This window comes from Malus sylvestris, chromosome 8, assembly GCF_916048215.2.
Source record: "Malus sylvestris chromosome 8, drMalSylv7.2, whole genome shotgun sequence".
NCBI lineage: Eukaryota > Viridiplantae > Streptophyta > Magnoliopsida > Rosales > Rosaceae > Malus > Malus sylvestris.
Genome location: NC_062267.1, coordinates 7,534,195 through 7,543,153, shown reverse-complemented (window position 1 = coordinate 7,543,153; position 8,959 = coordinate 7,534,195). Strand labels below are relative to the sequence as shown.

Sequence of the window (8,959 nt, the reverse complement as noted above, 5' to 3'; positions counted from 1 at the left end):
GTTATTTCGTCACACAAAGTGACTATGCGCGACAATGTGTGTTTCATCGCGTAAAATTTCGTCGCGCAAAGGGTTTTTTCTACAATTGAGATTATCAATTGGTGTTAGAGTTTTTAGCTAAAGTGGTATCTAAGATTGTCATAACTCTTGACTTTAGTTCTTAAGATTTAAAATTGATAGAAGTAGTTTTTGAGTTTGGATATCGTCAATCATTTTTGTCATTCCATGAAAAATCTCCGTTAAGTAAGACCAAAATGACAAAAATTGTCACATCCCGGCCCAGGGCGGACCACTTCCCGGGCCCGCTCCACCACCGTAGCACGATATTGTCCGCTTTGGGCCCCGACCATGCCCTCACTGTTTTGTTTTTGGGAACTCACGAGCAACTTCCCAGTGGGTCACCCATCCTGGGAGTGCTCTGGCCTCCTTCTCGCTTAACTTCGAAGTTCCTACGGAACCAGAAGCCAATGAGCTCCCAAAAGGCCTCGTGCTAGGTAGGGATGGGAATATACATTTAATGATCACTCCCCTGGGCGATGTGGGATATTACAATCCACCCCCCTTAGGGGCCCGACGTCCTCGTCGGCACACCACGGCCAGGGTTAGGCTCTGATACCAAATTGTCACATCCCGGCCCGGGGCGGACCACTTCCCGGGCCCGCTCCACCACCGTAGCACGATATTGTCCGCTTTGGGCCCCGACCATGCCCTCACAGTTTTGTTTTTGGGAACTCACGAGCAACTTCCCAGTGGGTCACCCATCCTGGGAGTGTTCTGGCCTCCTTCTCGCTTAACTTCGAAGTTCCTACGGAACCCGAAGCCAATGAGCTCCCAAAAGGCCTCGTGCTAGGTAGGGATGGGAATATACATTTAAGGATCACTCCCCTGGGCGATGTGGGATGTTACAAAAATACCCTCAAATTTGTCAAATCATTGTGGTCAATTGTTTATTAAACTGAGGGCATTTTTGTCATTTTGTCCTTAATTAATAGAGTTTTTTTTCACGAGAGGACCAAAATGATTGATGGTGGACAAACAGAGAAATCACTTCTATCGATTTCAAATGTTATGAACCAAAGTGAGGAGTTATGACAATCTCCGAGACAATTTTGACTAAAATACAATTGATTTTACAGTAGAACATCAATTTTCTTCACCAACTGCAAGTCTTGGATCAATGCACGCTTGGAGAAGTTAAGCTTTCCCATTAGTAATTACCGAGTTTCTATTCGCAAAAGCTACAATATTACTATAAATTTAAGGCAAACATAAAATGCATCAAAGCTAATTCATTGCAAAAATAAAAAAATATAGCAAGAACTGTACTTTTTACATTGTCTGAGTAGGCAACCACTAATTGTACAGTGTTTTGTCTATTATATGTGTGACATTTTGTTTTGAGTTATGTGGACAAACTTAGTTACTAGATTATCAAAAGAACTTTAGTAGTAATTACTAGCTGAAAGATTTTTTATTAAGATTGGGGACAGCTCACTTCATTGGGGTGAACTCATGGTGGACTTTAAACATTGGACAACAACAAATTAGTCTCACCAAATCTCATCCCTTTATCATTCTCAAACATACAAGATTTTGTTACTAAATTTCTTATCACTCCACGATCCAAGTCGTATTAGGTAGAATTTTGGCAGTACTAAACAGTTCGTGAAAATGATCCATAGAAAAATATGTTCCAAAGCCTGAAAAAGTTAAGATTAGAGAAGTAATAACTATGATTGGAACTTATAGGAACATATGTTCTATGCCAATAATTTTTCTACAACCTTAGCCTCAACGTAACCTTCTAAAAATAAACCCAGAATTTTCCCCTAATTTTCATGAGTAGGCACTAATGAAACTGAATTACCTGTTACTGTGGTGGCTAAGCGAGGAATTTCTTGTTACCGTGGTGGTTGAGGCTCATAAATGAGAAATTTTTTAATGTGTTCGGAATATAAAAAAGAAAATAACATATTATTATACAATTGAAGAAAAATTCTCTTTCAAATGTCCTTCAATTACGTAATGAAATGTGGTGTTCATTTCCGTGTTCTGTACACAGTTGAAAACCTATCTACATGAAGAAGTAAGTTTCATATACGTGGTGAAAAATAAAAAATCCAATCTGAATCTTGAAAAACTCCAAAAGTAGAAGATCGTTTTTGAAAGAGTGACCCCAATGTAATTATTCAATTGGACAGATGTCATTCTCTTCTTTGACGTATATGCGTGAGATAATGATACCGTCGTTGAAAATGTTTAAGATTATGAGCTTGACTCCACATAATTCCATGGTTAATTAGCTAATATTTAATTAACTATAATTAGCTATATAGGAACTGACTCATTTAAGCACATAAACCTCCAATTTCTGATCATTACATCCTATCAGCTTCCTTCAATCACGACAGCATAAAAAATTTCCTCTGAAAACATATATCTGCTCCTAGACAGGTAGGTGTCCATCATTCTGTACCTAACCCAATTAAGGTTAACTACATGCATGCAAGTAACTACGACCACTCAAACCCTTTTAACCTACAGATATTTTGCGGTAACTTAACTACAAATTAACCCAATTATTAGACATATTTGCCACTAAACTTGTCAAGCTAGTAATTTGAATTATTTGTGGGCCGTACCCGTACCCTTGAGTAAGTAGAGAAATTAATTTAACAAACAGAGATTTATGTTTCCCACAAATAAACGATATTGATCTGACATGAGCATGTATAGAGAAAAACCCAGCTGCTAGTGAGAAAAATAAAGAAAAATTATTTTGTATTGTTCACCCATATTTAATAAGAAAACTAATGAAAAAAGTTTAAAAATTAGAAGTTTTAACGATAAAGATAAAATAAAAGGTAAATTGAATAGTACTATGATTTATTTTTTAGTGTAAAAATGTACTTTTTCGTTAAAGTGAACAGTATCATGAGCTTTTAGTTAAATTTTCTTATTTTAATTTGGTCCTGAATTGACAGTTGCTCAAAGTTAAGACGTCAATTTTTGTGTTTCTAGTAATTTTATTAGAGGCGACTCATAACAATGTTTTTTTGGTAATGATTGTAAGATCACCAAAAGATGGTGCCTTCACGATAGTTAACAACTTGCGAAGTTTAGTTTGCATGAGTGTTATATATGTCATTCGATCAAGGGTAGCAATCTATACAGGGGTGGGCTAATTTATTTTTCTTGTACTATGGAGTGAAATTTAGGTGTTTTGGGGTAAACTAAATTTCTGTTTTGTGCAATATTAAACTTAATTTTTGGGATGTGCTATCCACACATCCCATTTTACTTCTCACACAACCTTGATAATTTTTAACTGTTGATCTTCTTCAATTCATCTGATCTGATGGCCGAAAATTAAAAAAGTGTGTAAGAAGTAAAATGGGGTGTGTGAATATCACACCCCTAATTTTTTTTCTTTCATAAAATGCTTATTTTAACACCAAAAATTTTCAACTTTTAAAGCTTGGAGCGTGTTAGAGCCCCGGGCAGCCGCTAGCTGGCTCCGCCCTTGCATTTGATGCTAAAGAATTATATCGTATTTATGATAAGTTTGTAAGTATAAAGTGGTGGAATTTTTGGTAGCGTATATGATTTTGTGGTTAATTTGCACATGTCTATCATATATCATCTAGACCATTCTTAATAATTTTTCATTTGATCTTTAAACAAATTAAAGACTCTCTTGAAAGTTTATTTCTATAACTTACTAAAAGTGATCAAGGCCCGGCCAATAATTTACATCATTGTAATCCAATATTGGCCAAAATGTTACGTACTAAAGCATTATTTTTATCAATTTCCCGACATCCCAATTCATAAACATGTAAGCTCATCAGCTGGATCGAGTGGCGAGGCGTGAGGAGGATATTAACAGTAACAAGATTGAGATGATCGATATGGAGATGGTATTTTGTCGGTCAAAGAAAAAGAGGACATGCAAATTGTGATGGAAGTTGGGTCGCATGATAGGAGTGGGAACCCACGCAGTGGAGGAAGCGGTGGGAATCCATCATTAGCCAAGACAATGCCATCATTTGCACGTGTCAATGGACCACATTCAACTCCCTCAATTTCTTGTTTATTTTCACTCCCCCTCCCCTTACACATAGAGCCAAACTGTAGCTTTAAACCCTATATACTATTTCCTCCACAATTTGATTGTTGACGCACGTACTCACAGTCGCACACAAAATGCACAATTGTGATTGAGTTCTGCTAACAACCGTGGTTTGTGTGGTAATTATAAGCTGTAGATATTGATAAGTATACAATGTATTAACGAATACAATAGTCGTTTGTGTGGATAACCATCAGGAGTTGATATTAACAACTATATTGTATCGACGATTATCAATCAACTGTAATCGGCCATACGTATGTGAGTTAACAATCACTTGCATCGGCTGTCAGTTGGTGAGTAGTTGTCAATTATTGATTAAGTATACATAACAACAATAGATAACAATCACTTATTATTGGCGGGGTGGTTGATAGGTGATTGGTTATCAGTTGTTACTTACATAAGTATACAATGCAACAATTGGTAAAAATCACATGTAGTTCGCCATTAATAAGTGAGAATGTGATTGTTAGTTATATATTACATCAACGATTAACAACATTTGTGGTCTGCCATCGATGCAGTGTGTAATTAATTAGTCTACCATGGTTTGGTACCCTCTCACTTTATTTTTCTTACTGAAAATATGACTTTAGCCCCTGCAATTTAATTTTCTCCACATAAAACGCATCATAAGTTTTTTACTCAAATAAAACCCATTAATTAGATTCTACATTAGTAAATTCATTAATTATATTTGACTTTATACATTTAAAATTTTTTGATGCCCAAGAGACCCCTATTTGAATGTTTGATGTACACAATTAGTTCCATATATACAAATTGTAAGGGAGAATTAATGATTTTATGAAAATAATAAATAATAAATTTATTGCCTAATATATAATAACAACAAAACGTGCCTAATATACGTAATAATACATGCTTAGTTAAGTCAACAAATTATATTTTACATATAAATGTAGGTAAATTATACACACACATATATATAACAAAAAAAAAAAACATGCCTGGTATATGTAAAAATTCATGCAAAATAATTTACCTACAAAATATGTTATTTGATCCAGTGCACCTACTATTCGAAATTTAAAATGTTAGATTGCTTAAAAAAAAAGCAAAATAATTTCCCCACTATATATTTTACACATAAATGTAGGTAAATTACTTCACACACATATATATAACAAAAAAAGCCTGGTATACGTAAAAATTCATGCAAAATAATTTACCTACAAAAAATTTTATTTGATTTAGTGCACCTTCTATTCGAATTTTAAAATGTTAGATTGCTTTAAAAAAAGCAAAATAATTTCCCCACTATATGTAAAATGTATGTAAAATAATTTACCTACATAATAAAGCAAACCCAATGTATGTAAAATACATGCAAAATAATGTACCTACATAAAAAAATTATTATTTTATTCAATACTATTTTACCTATTATTTTGTACATATAATAATAAAATGTGCCCAATATATATGATGATACATACAAAATGTAACATCCCACATCGCCCAGGGGAGTGGATCATGTAAGCCTTACATGTATATTCTCATCTCTACCTAGCACGAAACTTTTTGGGAGCTAACTGGCTTTGGGTTCCATCGGAACTCCGAAGTTAAGCGAGTTTGCTCGAGAGCATTCCCAGGATGGGTGAATCACTGGGAATTTCTTGTGTGAGTTCCCAGAAACAAAACCGTGAGGGCGTGGTCGGGACCCAAAGCAGACAATATCGTGCTACGGTAGAGTCGAGCCCGGGATGTGATAATTTGGTATCAGAGCCAATCCCTGTCCGGAAGTGTGCTGACGAGGACGTCGGGCCCGTAAGGGAGGTGGATTGTAACATCCCACATCGCCCAGGGGAGTGGATTATGTAAGCCTTTTATGTATATTCCCATCTCTACCTAGCACGAGACTTTTTGGGAGCTCACTGGCTTTAGTTTCCATCGGAACTCCGAAATTAAGCGAGTTCACGCGAGAGCATTCCCAGGATGGGTGACCCATTGGGAATTTCTCGTGTGAGTTCCCAGAAACAAAACCGTGAGGGCGTGGTCAGGGCCCAAAGCGGACAATATCGTGCTACGATGGAGTCGAGTCTGGGATGTGACAATTTATTGTAACATCCCACATCGCCTAGGGGAGTGGATCATGTAAGCCTTATATGTATATTCTCATCTCTACCTAGCACGAAACCTTTTGGGAGCTCATTGGCTTTGGGTTCCATCGGAACTTCGAAATTAAGCGAGTTCGCTTGAGAACATTCCCAGGATGGGTGACCCACTGGGAATTTCTCGTGTGAGTTCCCAAACAAAAAACCCTGAAGGCATGGTCGGGGCCCAAATCGGATAATATCATGCTTTGGTAGAGTTGAGCCCGGGATGTGGTAGGGGCCTGGGCCGGGATGTGACACAAAATATATGGTATTTGCCCATCATAAATTTACATATAGGTAGATTAATTATTATAATATGTTTGATCATATATGTTGTACTGTGCATACATACATATTGAGCTGATGGTAGTACTATATACATTTGAACATATATATGTATATATATGTGTGTGTTAGGGGTAATAATATGCAATAAATTATTTGTTCATTGTAATTAAGGTGAGTAATAATATTTATTGATTTATTTTGAATATTGTGGTACAATTGTAAATATTTTGTATTAATAGGTCAATTACTTTCCTACATGGCAATCACTTCTAAATTTGGGTTCTATTTGGATGTTTATAATTAGGTGAGTTTTTATATAGAAAATAAGAGTTGCAATGGTCTATATCTAAGGAACCTTTTTTCTTATTTATATCTTTGTTACCATCAAATTGTATGTATGTTCACTTGTAGGGTGATAGATAAAGGTCATCCTCATCTACTTTTTTTAGCTAATGACTTCAGATTTTCTATACTCTAGTCCTCATCTTGGTTGGAAGCCTTTTTAATATGGACATTGATAGAAAGATGGACATTGATAGAAAGGGATAGTTGATCGATCGAATTGCAACATGCCACTGATCCTTCACTCTTTCTATTATGCCAAATAAAGTGAATTGGGGGAAGCCATCATTGTTTGGATTGAAATATATTCCCAACTAGATTTAGATGGGACATCTTTATAGACTGAGACCATGACTTTATGTTCTACAGTTTCATTCCCCTTTCTTTTTCATCATCCTTTTCTCTTTTCAATTTAAAATTTTTCTTTCGGGAAAGAAAGAAGGTTGTGAAGTAATTTTTTGATGTTCGAAACATAGTCACGTAACGATATTATTTTACTTAAATTACAACTTGTGAATTTATTTATTTAATATAAATATACTTTAAAAATGAGATATGTCAAGTCATTCATTCACCCATATTATAATACATGAAATGACACATTACGTGACTTGTGTTACTTGTATTATAAATTCGAAAGTTGAGAGGGGGTAATGAAGGAGAACATGATCGCATGGTGACAAAATGGTCGTGTACATGTAAGGGAAAGTGGGTGCAAAATGTGTAGGGAAAGTGATGGAGTAAATGGATGACAGTCCAAACACAATTAAGTGAATTGATGGCACTGAAAGATCCTCACTATACAAACTTTTCTTTCTCTTTTCTTCATATATTCTTCTTCCCCTTCCTTTTTCTTTTTCTTCCAATGCGTTTTTAACCTCTTTTTCTTTCTTTCTCTGCTGTCTTTGCGGTGCCATGGTGTGGTGTTTTGCACAAACTCAAAGAGGTAATATTTTTGACAGCTCTCACTTGTGAAAGTCTAAAACGTACGTCCCTCTCTTTCATATTTTCTTGTCATCTTCTTATCCTTGGAGACTACTTTTCTTGTCACAGTATTTTCTAAGGCGTTTGAAATCAACATCCATTTAGACGTCCTCCAAATGCTACGTGGCCCTCTTTGATAAGTTGAACGGATTTCACATGTGAGCACAGGCTAACTAGGGCAAAAGTGAAATTAGGGTTTTATTTGTATCATATTAACCTACCATGTATGTTGTGTATTATATATATACTTTCACTTTGCGCGAGATGCTAATAACCATGGACAAGTGAGATTTAGTGTGGAACAATATTTGGCTACTCAAAGATGAGTAGGAACTCTTACTTAAAACTCTTAGTGTTTTAATCACATAGTTTTGTGCTTATGATCAGAACCGTTCATACTATGAATCACAATGTAAATATCATCTCTGCAAAAAATAAATTAAAAGTAAGGTCGTTTAGTCAATTTATTGTAGCAAATGCATAGACGGCTCATAATGCTTTTACCAATATAATTCATTTGTTTTTAAACAGTTTGATGAATAAATGATCTTAGTTTTAATTGATTTTTTGCGAAAGCAATCTTTATAGGGTGATTTATAATATGAACTGTTCTGATTACAAAAACGAAGTTCTATAAATTGACAACGAACAATTTTGAGAAATTTGGAATAGGTGTTCCTATTCATCTTTGAGTAGCCAATTATTGTTCTTTATTGTGGATTTATAAAAGAAATGGTATGTCATTATGCGTCTACACATAACTGATGCTAGTATATTCCTTTTATGTTTAAAAAAAAAAATTAGTATCTGGTCCATAGTTTCTATTGTTCATTGACTAAGACCTTATTAGTTTTTAGATTTTGATCAAAATCCCTATCATTAATATATTAATTAATTACATGTAAGTTACATAATTTTATAATAAAAATTAGTAATTGATTTAGAGTTTTAATACTCACACCCTTATTAAACTCCTAATTAATTTTCAATTCAAACATTTCTAAAATATAAAAAATAAAATTAGAATAAGTTTATACCCATTGAATTATATGTACCCATTCTTAAATATACCAATTTGTTATATGAAAAT

General features: G+C 34.7%; 1 long non-coding RNA gene across 1 annotated transcript; it reads left to right on the top strand.

Moving 5' to 3' along the window:
* Positions 1-7,646: 7,646 nt before the first annotated feature.
* Positions 7,647-8,700, top strand: LOC126633075 (uncharacterized). Its single transcript, XR_007626948.1, has 2 exons — positions 7,647-7,831; positions 7,939-8,700. It is a non-coding gene; the product is annotated as an uncharacterized LOC126633075 (long non-coding RNA).
* Positions 8,701-8,959: the final 259 nt, after the last annotated feature.